General features: G+C 43.8%; 1 pseudogene; it reads left to right on the top strand.

The window, feature by feature from the left end:
• Nucleotides 1-5064: 5064 nt before the first annotated feature.
• LOC135052551 (5S ribosomal RNA) lies at nt 5065-5181 on the top strand (annotated as a pseudogene).
• The last annotated feature ends 9003 nt before the right edge of the window (nt 5182-14184 follow it).

Below are 14184 nucleotides of genomic sequence, written 5' to 3'. Positions count from 1 at the left end.
TCACAGAAGTGTAATTGACTTGTAGTTACATTGTGTTGTTTAAGTGTTCCCTTTATTTTTTTTGAGCAGTGTATATATATATATATATATATATATATATACACACAAAATCTGAGGGCGCTAATGACTTATTAATCTATTACAGACAAATTAATTTAAAAAATGTATTCATAAAACACAATGTTATCTCTATTTCATATTATCAAATAACATTATCACCATACAGGATGGATATAACATCAATAGATTTCAATATACACCAATTAGGTTTTTGATCAGATGCAGAACCCAATTCAAATATATACCAATTAGGTTTAATCAGATGTAGAACCCGACGCGTTTCGTCCCTTAGGACTTCCTCAGGGGTATTAGATCAAAATAAGTCTGAGGCTAATAACTCCAGACGAAATCCATATTTATAAGATCAAGATAAGCCTACACCAATATTGGACCTAACGGACTCATAGACTGAAAACAAAGTGACAATTCCTTTGACTATTATTTATAAAAATAGTCAAAAATGGTGGAGTAGGTCTATAAATTTATATCAGACCCATGTACTGTGTGTTTTTACGCAACACTGGATTGATAAAAATTTTGTTGGCCTCAAATCATGTAGTTTGAGTGCTTCAATGCTGCCACCTCTCTCAAAGTCCAGTGAATCTGAACTTTGAGAGAGGTGGCAGCATTGAAGCACTCAAACTACATGATTTGAGGCCAACAAAATTTTTATCAATCCAGTGTTGCGTAAAAACACACAGTACATGGGTCTGATATAAATTTATAGACCTACTCCACAATTTTTGACTATTTTTATAAATAATAGTCAAAGGAATTGTCACTTTGTTTTCAGTCTATGAGTCCGTTAGGTCCAATATTGGTGTAGGCTTATCTTGATCTTATAAATATGGATTTCGTCTGGAGTTATTAGCCTCAGACTTATTTTGATCTAATACACCTGAGGAAGTCCTAAGGGACGAAACGCGTTGGGTTCTACATCTGATTAAACCTAATTGGTATATATTTGAATTGGGTTCTGCATCTGATCAATAACCTAATTGGTGTATATTGAAATCTATTGATGTTATATCCATCCTGTATGGTGATAATGTTATTTGATAATATGAAATAGAGATAACATTGTGTTTTATGAATAAATTTTTGAAATTATTTTGACTGTCTGTAATAGATTAATAAGTCATTAGCGCCCTCAGATTTTGTGTGCATATAATATTTTTGAATCCTTGCTGACGAGGGATTCTTCTAGAGGTGCTGCTTATATATCCCGAGCGCAACTTGGTACCATTCTTGTGTATATATATATATATATATACAGACAAAACTTTCCACAGTTACATCTGACTACCAGAACCACATGGTGTATAGGTGGCTGGTTGGTGATACCAGATCAAACAGACCCCAGAGGCCTTACAGGACCAGCCGTCAGGGGCGCAGACAACCATACTTCAACGATACAGGCTCCTCAGCCTCAGCATCAGATACTGATTTATCTGATAGTCGTCCGCCATCCCACCCTTTTTAAGATCCTACCATTACCCCCAATCTCCCCCCATTAGCAGGCCACGGAGACCGCACCCAAGGAAGGGGAGATACATGGCGCAGGTGCAGAGAGAAGAGCAAAACTTAATTCAACCTGTCAAAGAGGAAACTAGATGAAGCCACTACCAAACTCCTCTCAAGGGGCCTTTCATTTGTTCCGACATCACCTCACCGACAGTTTGATACCATGGTTCAAACTTAGGTTACGTGAGCATTTTGCATCTAGCCCAGGTATAGACAATATACAATTCCGTAAACCCTCAACATTCGAGCCAATCTCCTCTAATCCAAGCATAAAGACCTTCACTTGCCTCATTGAGCATGATGTACACACACCATCACCCACTAAACGTTTTGATAACCTCTCTGGTGCTGAACGTAGGGCGCTTACCTCTTTGAAACAGGACACTAGCCTTGTGGTTAGACCAGCTGACAAGGGGGGTGCAGTTGTTGTGCAGGATTGGGTGGAATATAATGCTGAAAAAGTTCGACAGCTAACCGATGAAGCCACATACACTTGTCTACAGTACAACCCAATCCCAGAGATTAAATTTATGGTTGATCGCCTACTCGATACCGGCCTTAGGGCACACTACATTGACAAGAACACACACGAGTTCCTTACAGTTGAACATCCAGTCTGCCCAATTCTGTACACCCTCCCCAAGATCCATAAGACCCTCATACACCCACCAGGTAGGCCCATCATCTCTGCCAGAAACTCATTACTCCAGCCACTAGCCATCTATATAGATGCCTTTCTACAGCCAATAGTACAACAGGGGAATAGCTACTGTACATCAGAGACTCATCAGATTTCCTGCAGAAATTGCTCACCCTCCCCCAGAACCTTGATGGGGTTTTACTGGCAATGATGGACGTCTGCTCGCTCTACACTATCATCCCCCATGAGCAAGGTATACAAGCAATGGCAAGAGCCTGGCAAGAACTACCCACGATGGGTCCACCAGTGGATTTTCTCCTTGAACTGGCTAACCTGGTCCTGAGGCAGAACCACTTCTCCTACCAAGGAAAGTATTACCTGCAGCGTGAGGGGACAGCGATGGGATCGAATTTGGCGCCTGCTTATGCCAACACCTTCATGGCAGAGTACGAGCAACTGCATATTCTACCACGGTATGGCACGCAGATAATGTTTTACAAAAGATTCATAGACCACATCTTCCTGATTTGGAAAGGGTCAATGGATTCCTTTAATCAGATGGTCACTTCACTCAACAGCCTTGACAACCCAGTGAAATTCACCCATGAAATTGACTCACGGACTATAAACTTTTTGGACATCACAATCACCTTGGAAGAAGGTCGAACAAACACAAGTCTTTACAGAAAACCGACAGACCGAAATACCTTACTCCTCCCAAGTAGCCAACATCCACCAGCCCTCAAGGGCAATTTGCCAATTTCCCAATTTCTGAGGGTTATGCGGAACAATTCCAACAAAGATCACATGGAACTACAACTCACACAGATGACTTCCAGATTTCTGGAATGGCGGTATGAGCGGAAAAACGTACTACGATGTCTAACTAAGGCGAGGAAGAAGTTTGAAGCATCAAGTAGGGGTATACAAGAGGCTCCTGCATTGGATAGGATGGTCTTTACAACCACATATGATAATCACTCTAATAAGGTAAGGGGGGCGATTCGGCGGAATTGGCCCATCCTTACTACAGACGATCATCTTAAATTGAAGAAGTGCCCTCCACCATTGATGGCCTATCGGAAGGCAGCAAACCTGAAACAACTTCTCCTGAGACCGATGGCGGGCAACGAAGGACCGACCACCACAACATGGCTCCATGAGAGGCGCCCGGGATATTATAGGTGTACGGGCTGTACCACGTGTAGGGGCATGCTAACAGGCTCCACATTTCCACACCCCCAGTCAGGAAGACCTATTACCATCAAATTCAGACTACATTGCACTATGGACCATCTAATCTACATCATAACATGCCCATGCGGGCTATATTACGTTGGAATGACCACCAGACGATTTCGAGACAGAATGGCGAATCATAGAACAACAATTCACCAAGCTATCACCTCTGGGACTGCTGTGCTACCGGTTGCCAGACATTTTATGAAATTGAGACACCAAGTCTCTGATTTGAGATCCAAGCTCATTGACTGGATTCCACCACCGCCCCGTGGGGGCGACCGTGCCCTTTTACTGAAGAAAAGGGAAAGTTTGTGGATATATAAGCTTGACACTATAGCCCCAAGGGGCATGAATGAAAACAACCCGTTGTCCATCTTCTTGAAATAAGTTTTGATCTGTCCTTACTATGTAACACATACTTTATATATTTGTTGAGTTTATTTAGTTGGTTTAAAAATATTTTTTTTCCCACACCCTGTATATTGAAACCCTGCCTTGTGACCTCATCGGCCCCTATATACCAGCCCATGCAACCCCATATGCTTAATTATAACAGTTCATATGCCCGATCACATCGTTTAACAGTGATGGATCTTTTTATAACATCCATCACTCACCATTATCTATTAAAACACTCTGTATGGCCGTTTGAGCACGCCCACATTGATAACTTGAGCACCGCTGTATATACATATTCAGTGAGATCGTTTTTTCCCCCCATTGTACAGTATTTGCCTCGTTGACGGACACACAGCTGTTAGCCGCGCAGCGCATGCGCAGTGTGACACTCCGGCGTCATTTGGTTACCATGGATACGCGATACTTCCGGCCTATACCGGAGTCTCCCGCTGTGTGCAGTGGAACTCACTGGCACTAGCATTATACACAGCAGCCAGTTCTGGGCCATAAAAGTAGTGTTTATATGTACATAAGTTTGACCTTATCTGCATCTTATACATTATATCTGTCGTACACACTTCCGGGGACACCGGAAGTGACGTAATTGCGCTCCACTGGTGCGTTCCACAGCAACTTCACAATGAGGGGGGCGTGACCAAAAGACCAATTATTGCTGGTATAAAACTGGGGTCGGTGAGGCAACATCTCTGGTTCCAGTTATTTTGCACTGCTGATCTGTGATGTTATGCTGACCATTTGACTGAGCTGTTAACTCCTTGACAAAGGTCCTGGTGTGGACCGAAACGTTGGAGGAGGAAATCGCCTTATGGAACTGTGAGATTGACCTTTACATTAAATATCGTTCACTTGGCTGATTAAATCTAGAGAGTGCTATTCTTTCCACGGCTGTGGAAAATACTGTATTGTACTTTGGGTCACACCCCTTAGGGGGTTCTGACTTTTATTGGCACCCTAGTAGCTGGCTGTGGTTTGTGAGAGTGCAGGGACCCCTGTCTTTGTAATTAGGAACATTTCAGTCTGACTGTACTGTTTCTTTGCCTGCAACCACCCTGTATTATATTATATTGTTTAAGCAAATACTGGACTTGAGATTCATCACTTTTCAGGGATTTAAATACTGTGTGGCAGTGTTACTATTTTGTCTAACTAGGACACGGTTGGGCTTAATTCACTGATTTACTTACGGTCATACCGCACTGGGCAAGCCCAATACCGTCCGAACTTGGAAGCTAATCAGTGCTGGGCCTGGCTAGTACCCGCAGGGAGACCACGGTGAATACCAGGTACGGTAAGTATCTGTATGAATTATATTACTTTACTGTCTGGGCATAGGCAGTGTGATGGCACAGAGCCAATTGGGATTCCTTGATGACAATTTGTTAGCACAAGCCGAGCATGGTGTTATTTCCCTCACAGACGATGATGCAGACAAAGTCCTATTTGAACAGTTAGATTTCAGTACACTACCCGCTGAGACACCAACAGATCTTTATCATCAACTTCTTAGACTCAAAAGGAGAGAGATTGACCTGACCCTACATGGGCAATTTCTTTCTGAGTATTACAGAAAAAAACAGATACCACGTGGATTTAGAGTAAGCAACATTCCCACATTAGGTAGGAACAACCCCACCTTCTGTAGTCGCTGGTGTGGAGTCCTGAATAAATGCTCCCTTGACCTTATGCTCTTGGTCATAGAGGAGGTTGGTATCGAACTGAAGAACATTAAAACACAAATAGAAGTATTTGGGAGTGCACATTTGGCCATCATTAAGAGTGACAAAACAAATAACCTCATTGACAAGTTACAGACCCAACTAGACACCAATAGAAAGGAAATCACTACCTTTAAACGTAGTAAACTTTCCACAGTTACATCTGACTACCAGAACCACACTGTTTATAGGTGGCTGGTTGGTGATACCAGATCAAACAGACCCCAGAGGCCTTACAGGACCCGCCGTCAGGGGCGTAGACAACCATACTTCAACGATACAGGCTCCTCAGCCTCAGCATCAGATACTGATTTATCTGATAGTCGTCCGCCATCCCGCCTTTTTTTAGATCCTACCATTACCCCCAATCTCCCCCCATTAGCAGGCCACGGAGACCGCACCCAAGGAAGGGGAGATACATGGCGCAGGTGCAGAGAGAAGAGCAAAACTTAATCTTCAACCTGTCAAAGAGGAAACTAGATGAAGCCACTACGAAACTCCTCTCGAGGGGCCTTTCATTTGTTTCGACATCATCTCACCGACAGTTCGATACCATGGTTGACATCTATCGATTTGGGCGTAAACTTAGGTTACGTGAGCATTTTGCATCTAGCCCAGGTATAGACAATATACAATTCCATAAACCCTCAACATTCGATCCAATCTCCTCTAATCCAAGCATAAAGACCTTCACTCGCCTCATTGAGCATGATGTACACACACCATCACCCACTAAACATTTTGATAACCTCTCTGGTGCTGAACGTAGGGCGCTTACCTCTTTGAAACAGGACACTAGCCTTGTGGTTAGACTAGCTGACAAGGGGGGTGCAGTTGTTGTGCAGGATTGGGTGGACTATAATGCTGAAATAGTTCGACAGCTAACCGATGAAGCCACATACACTTGTCTACAGTACAACCCAATCCCAGAGATTAAACTTATGGTTGAACGCCTACTCGATACCGGCCTTAGGGCACACTACATTGACAAGAACACACACGAGTTCCTTACAGTTGAACATCCAGTCTGACCAATTCTGTACACCCTCCCCAAGATCCATAAGACCCTCATACACCCACCAGGTAGGCCCATCATATCTGCCAGAAACTCATTACTCCAGCCACTAGCCATCTATATAGATGCCTTTCTACAGCCAATAGTACAACAGGGGAATAGCTACATCAGAGACTCATCGGATTTCCTGCAGAAATTGCTCACCCTCCCCCAGAACCTTGATAGGGTTTTACTGGCAACGATGGACGTCTGCTCACTCTACACTATCATCCCCCATGAGCAAGGTATACAAGCAATGGCAAGAGCCTGGCAAGAACTACCCACGATGGGTCCACCAGTGGATTTTCTCCTTGAACTGGCTAACCTGGTCCTGAGACAGAACCACTTCTCCTACCAAGGAAAGTATTACCTGCAGCGTGAGGGGACAGCGATGGGATCGAATTTGGCGCCTGCTTATGCCAACACCTTCATGGCAGAGTACGAGCAACTGCATATTCTACCACGGTATGGCACGCAGATAATGTTTTACAAAAGATTCATAGACGACATTTTCCTGATTTGGAAAGGGTCAATGGATTCCTTTAATCAGATGGTCACTTCACTCAACAGCCTTGACAACCCAGTGAAATTCATTCATGAAATTGACTCACGGACTATAAACTTTTTGGACATCACAATCACCTTGGAAGAAGGTCGAATAAACACAAGTCTTTACAGAAAACCGACAGACCGAAATATCTTACTCCTCCCAAGTAGCCAACATCCACCAGCCCTCAAGGGCAATTTCCCAATTTCCCAATTTCTGAGGGTTATGCGGAACAATTCCAACAAAGATCACATGGAACTACAACTCACAGAGATGACTTCCAGATTTCTGGAACGGGGGTATGAACGGAAAAACGTACTACGATGTCTAACTAAGGCGAGGAAGAAGTTTGAAGCATCCAGTAGGGGTATACAAGAGGCTCCTGCAGTGGATAGGATGGTCTTTACAACCACATATGATAATCACTCTAATAAGGTCAGGGGGGCGATTCGGCGGAATTGGCCCATCCTTACTACAGACGATCATCTTAAATTGAAGAAGTGCCCTCTACCATTGATGGCCTATCGGAAGGCAGCAAACCTGAAACAACTTCTCCTGAGACCGATGGCGGGCAACGAAGGACCGACCACCACAACATGGCTCCATGAGAGGCGCCCGGGATTTTATAGGTGTACGGGCTGTACCACGTGTAGGGGCATGCTAACAGGCCCCACATTTCCACACCCCCATTCAGGAAGACCTATTACCATCAAATTCAGACTACATTGCACTATGGACCATCTAATCTACATCCTAACATGCCCATGCGGGCTATATTACATTGGAATGACCACCAGACGATTTCGAGACAGAATGGTGAATCATAGAACAACAATTCACCAAGCTATCACCTCTGGGACTGCTGTGCTACCGGTTGCCAGACATTTTATGAAATTGAGACACCAAGTCTCTGATTTGAGATCCAAGCTCATTGACTGGATTCCACCACCGCCCCGTGGGGGCGACCGTGCCCTTTTACTGAAGAAAAGGGAAAGTTTGTGGATATATAAGCTTGACAATATAGCCCCAAGGGGCATGAATGAAAACAACCCGTTGTCCATCTTCTTGAAAAAAGTTTTGTTCTGTCCTTACTATGTAACACATACTTTATATATTTGTTGAGTTTATTTAGTTGGTTTAAAAATATTTTTTTCCCCACACACTGTATATTGATCCCTGCCTTGTGACCTCATCGGCCCCTATATACCAGCCCATGCAACCCCATATGCTTAATTATAACGGTTCATATGCCCGATCACATCGTTTAACAGTGATGGATCTTTTTATAACATCCATCACTCACCATTATGTATTAAAACACTCTGTATGGCCGTTTGAGCATGCCCACATTGATAACTTGAGCACCGCTGTATATACATATTCAGTGAGATCGTTTTTCCCCCCATTGTACAGTATTTGCCCCGTTGACGGACACACAGCTGTTAGCCGCGCAGCGCATGCGCAGTGTGACACTCCGGCGTCATTTGGTTACCATGGATATGCAATACTTCCGGCCTATACCGGAGTCTCCCGCTGTGTGCAGTGGAACTCACTGGCACTAGCGTTATACACAGCAGCCAGTTCTGGGCCATAAAAGTAGTGTTTATATGTACATAAGTTTGACCTTATCTGCATCTTATACATTATATCTGTCGTACACACTTCCGGGGACACCGGAAGTGACGTAATTGCGCTCCACTGGTGCGTTCCACAGCACCTTCACAATGAGGGGGGCGTGACCAAAAGACCAATTAGTGCTGGTATAAAACTGGGGCCGATGAGGCAACATCTCTGGTTCCAGTTATTTTGCACTGCTGATCTGTGATGTTATGCTGACCATTTGACTGAGCTGTTAACTCCTTGACAAAGGTCCTGGTGTGGACCGAAACGTTGGAGGAGGAAATCGCCTTATGGAACTGTGAGATTGACCTTTACATTAAATATCGTTCACTTGGTTGATTAAATCTAGAGAGTGCTATTCTTTCCACGGCTGTGGAAAATACTGTATTGTACTTTGGGTCACACCCCTTAGGGGGTTCTGACTTTGATTGGCACCCTAGTAGCTGGCTGTGGTTTGTGAGAGTGCAGGGACCCCTGTCTTTATATATATATATATATATACTGTATATAGGTATCAGCAACCACTTTGAGGATGCAGACTAGATGAGCCTAGTGATTCTTACCTGATGGAAAATTCTATGTTTCTATGTTTCTACTTACTATGGCTGCTGTGATTCTTTACAGTTTTTGCGCGTTAACTGGTGGTGTGCTGATCTCTTCATTTTGGCTCATAGGAACTAAATAATATGAAACTAATGTACATGTTTATGTGATTGCAGCAACCTGTAATAATAATTTTGCTGTGGAAGCATGTGCGCTTTCTCCTTTGTTTTATATATACTACATTTTCGTAGCAGATGTTCAACTCTCAATCAATGGCATGTGGTGCGCCGCAGTTAACATGTTGGTTATTCGCAATGGTGCCATTTGTCCAGTCATGATACACCTTCAACACAGCAACACGCGAACAGTTCACAAACTGTGCTGTTTCAGAAATACTGCCTTCCTTGGCCTGCAAGCCTATAATCATCACTTTTTGCAACTCGGGTAAATCGCTCCTTTACCCATGACAGCAAGGAGTGATATGTTTGCAGATGGTATTATGAAACACCCCTGCATATACAGATGTAGCCACGCCAACTGTGGCTCCATCTGCGCCAGATTGCACACCCATCTAGGCACGCCTATCGCAGTGTCTGGAATGCGCATGTGTGTGAGACGTGCACGCACCCATTTCACTGCAATGGGAGCGTCTCTGTGCAATCCCGTAGCGTGGTTAGGTGCCGGATCGCCTAGTCAAACCAGGAGTGCACGTTTGCGATGGAGCAGCATCAGATTAACATGGCTCTATCTGTAAATGAGACCCCTAGAGCTTCCTACTGAGAACTTCTGACAATAACAACAACCCGTTGTTCCCACAGAGTTTTATTCACTCACTGGTACTTAGGCTGTTGCCTGGACTTAAGCTCAGAAAGTAGGGTCTCATTCAATAAAAGGGTGATCGCAAAGTATTGGCTGGTGTAAATACAAATACAGTACACTGGAAGAGTAGAAGTGGTTTGCAGAACCAGAACCAGCATGAGCAGGGTTAGTTGCCGGTAAGAGCATCAGGATTGCACATAGGTTTAAAGCAGACAGTTATCAACAACTGCAAGACTTGTAATAATGGCAGCATCTCAGAATCCACATAGTATGTAACTTTAATACTGTAGCTTTCAGAAATAATAGCAGCATAATGTCCAGCACAGCATATACTTGAATAGCAGAGATACTTAAGGTTCAAGATGATAATCAGCAGAACGGTAATCACAGAGTAATCATGGACAGATATGGCTTTGCAGTTGATAATCAGCATAGTTGGAATTCACTGTGTAGAAACAGTAGTACTTGCAGTTAGTAGGTAATAAAAGCAAGTTCCACAAGAATGTAGTAAACTAGAACCAGTAACGGCAGGCAAATGCAGAGCAGGAGACCAGGACAATGATACACATAGAACAATCCAGGCAGCAGCTCTGAGGTATAAACTATCACCGGTGTAGGACATGCAGCACTACATGGGTAATAACAAAAGTAACCAATTGGCAGCTGTGGAGAGAACCAGCCTCTCTAATGAGATATTCACATCAGTTGCACAAAGGCATGTACAGCCAAGCTCTGGCTGTCAAGTTAATTTATACCCAGAGTGCCCTGTAGCCACCCGGTACTGTATCTTGGTCGCTCAGCAACTGGTGGGACCAGTGGCCCATGCAGTAATGACATGGCATCCCGACTGCCTAGCAACAGCCAGAACCCACTGAAGTGATGAGCCATGCTGGCAACTCATAACAGATGGCCTATCGTACACCATATATACTCACTAAGCCAGCGGACGACACGTGATGTACTTCATGGGCTATGTGCTGCCAACGTCAAAAGTAGGAGGTGGCCATAATAATATGACTCAACTGTGGATGTATATATATATATATATATATATATATACACACACACACACACACACACACAGTCCCAGTGATCCGACTCTCCTTTACAATGGTTCCTGCACCGGGTGCCTCCGTGATAGTGTAGATAGACAAACAGTGGACGTGGCACTCATGATGGCTTATCATAATAAGAACTCTCAGACAGGCAGGATGTAGAATACGACGTTTCAATGATGATTTTATTCAGGCATTTTCCTCAGTTATACAAAAATTACAATAAAACCTTATTCTACATCATGCCTGTCTGAGAGTTCTTATTATGATTAGCCATCAGGAGTGCCACGTCCACTGTCTGTATATATACATATATATATATATATATATACACTGCTCAAAAAAAATAAAGGGAACACTTAAACAACACAATGTAACTACAAGTCAATTACACTTCTGTGAAATCAAACTGTACACTTAGGAAGCAACACTGATTGACAATCAATTTCACATGCTGTTGTGCAAATGGAATAGACAGCAGGTGGAAATTATAGGCAAATAGCAAGACACCCCCAATAAAGGAGTTGTTCTGCAGGTGGTGACCACAGACCACTTCTCAGCTCCTATGCTTTCTGGCTGATGTTTTGGTCACTTTTGAAAGCTGCCGGTGCTTTCACCCTAGTGGTAGCATGAGACGGAGCCCACAACCCACACAAGTGGCTCAGGTAGTGCAGCTCATCCAGGATGGCACATCAATGCGAGCTGTGGCAAGAAGGTTTGCTGTGTCTGTCAGCGTAGTGTCCAGAGCATGAAGGCGCTACCAGGAGACAGGCCAGTACATCAGGAGATGTGGAGGAGGCCGTAGGAGGGCAACAACCCAGCAGCAGGACCACTACCTCCGCCTTTGTGCAAGGAGGAACAGGAGGACCACTGCCAGAGCCCTGCAAAATGACCTCCAGCAAGCCACAAATGTGCATGTGTCTAGTCAAACGATCAGAAACAGACTCCAGAGGGTGGTATGAGGGCCCGACGTCCACAGGTGGGGGTTGTGCTTACAGCCCAACACCGTGCAGGACGTTTGGCATTTGCCAGAGAACACCAAGAATGGCAAATTCGCCACTGGCGCCCTGTGCTCTTCACAGATGAAAGCAGGTTCTCACTGAGCACATGTGACAGACATGACAGAGTCTGGAGATGCCAAGGAGAACATTCTTCTGCCTGCAACATCCTCCAGCATGACCGGTTTGGCAGTGGATCAGTAATGTTGTGGGGTGGCATTTCTTTGGGGGGCCGCACAGCCCTCCATGTGCTCACCAGAGGTAGCCTGACTGCCATTAGGTACCGAGATGAGATCCTCAGACCCCTTGTGAGACCATATGCTGGTGCGGTTGGCCCTGGGTTCCTCCTAATGCAAGACAATGCTGGACCTCATGTGGTTAGAGTGTGTCAGCAGTTCCCGCAAGACGAAGGCATTGATGCTATGGACTGGCCCGCCCGTTCCCCAGACCTGAATCCAATTGAGCACATCTGGGACATCATGTCTCGCTCCATCCACCAACGCCACGTTGCACCACAAACTGTCCAGGAGTTGGCGGATGCTTTAGTCCAGGTCTGGGAGGAGATCCCTCAGGAGACCATCCGCCACCTCATCAGGAGCATGCCCAGGCATTGTAGGGAGGTCATACAGGCCCGTGGAGGCCACACACACTACTGAGCCTCATTTTGACTTGTTTTAAGGGCATTACATCAAAGTTGGATCAGCCTGTAGTGTGTTTTTCCACTTTAATTTTGAGTGTGATTCCAAATCCATACCTCCATGGGTTAATAAATTTGATTTCCATTAATAATTTTTGTGTGATTTTGTTGTCAACACATTCAGCTATGTAAAGAACAAAGTATTTCATAAGAATATTTCATTCATTCAGATCTAGGATGTGTTGTTTAAGTGTTCCCTTTATTTTTTTGAGCAGTGTATATATATATATATATATATCATCCCCACATGGTTGGCTTTCTAACCAAAACTAGCAAGTAAAACCTTGGTGTCTTTTTCAAACCACAAATATAGCAAAATACAATGAAGCAGCACTCACTGGACTTTACATCAATATGTATCACCAGGCGTCTAGCATCATCCGCTCTGTCAATGTTTCAGCTTTTTTATATAAAACTTTCATCAGGATAGATAACAAGAGAAATATATCTTACCTTGAAAGAAAACACCCTGTGACTGGTACTGTGAACCTGCAATGCTGTATGCTGGGCAGGAAGACGTCACACACTTGCAGCACGTGACACTCTGAACTGTTTCTGTCCTGGACGTTGCCTAATGACCAAATAAACATAGTGAAGTCACCACATAAAAATAAAGCTAAAATACATTGGGGTTTATGCAGGTTTGTTAGCATACCAAAAAAGCACACTAATGGACAAAACCATGTTGCACTGCAGGTGGGGCAGATGTAAAGTGACGAGAGATTTAGATTTGGGTGAATTATATTGTTTCTGTGCATGGTATATACTAGCTACTTTATTTTTACACTGCAATTTAGATTTCAGTTTGAACACATCCCACCCAAATCTAACTCTCTCTGCACATGACCTCCGTGCTGTGAGGCAGCAATGCTAACCATGCTCCTATATTGTTGTTGTAAGCCTTTGGAACCCAAAGGAAACTTTCGCCCTGAGCTCCACAAGGTCTAGAACCAGCCCTGGAACCAATTTAGGATTTTTAAATATTGTTTCTTTTCAAATGTAACATGCCACCATATGTTAGCTTGGTCCCTAATTCAGTACAGGGGAGGGGGGCTCCAAACAATTATATTTTGTGTAAAAAAAAAAAAAAAGGGCTCTAATTGGATAACCCAATAATAACTATTGGGCAAAAATTGTGATAAATACCCTTTTTTTCAAGCAAAAACATTTTGCTTGTAGTGAGCCATCTCACTCATAGGAATATATTTCTATCTGACAATATATTCCTCTTTATTATTTTGAGTCTGCTT

This window comes from Pseudophryne corroboree, chromosome 2, assembly GCF_028390025.1.
Source record: "Pseudophryne corroboree isolate aPseCor3 chromosome 2, aPseCor3.hap2, whole genome shotgun sequence".
NCBI lineage: Eukaryota > Metazoa > Chordata > Amphibia > Anura > Myobatrachidae > Pseudophryne > Pseudophryne corroboree.
The sequence above is the reverse complement of the archived record's forward strand: the minus strand, read 5'-3'. Positions and strand labels throughout refer to the sequence as shown.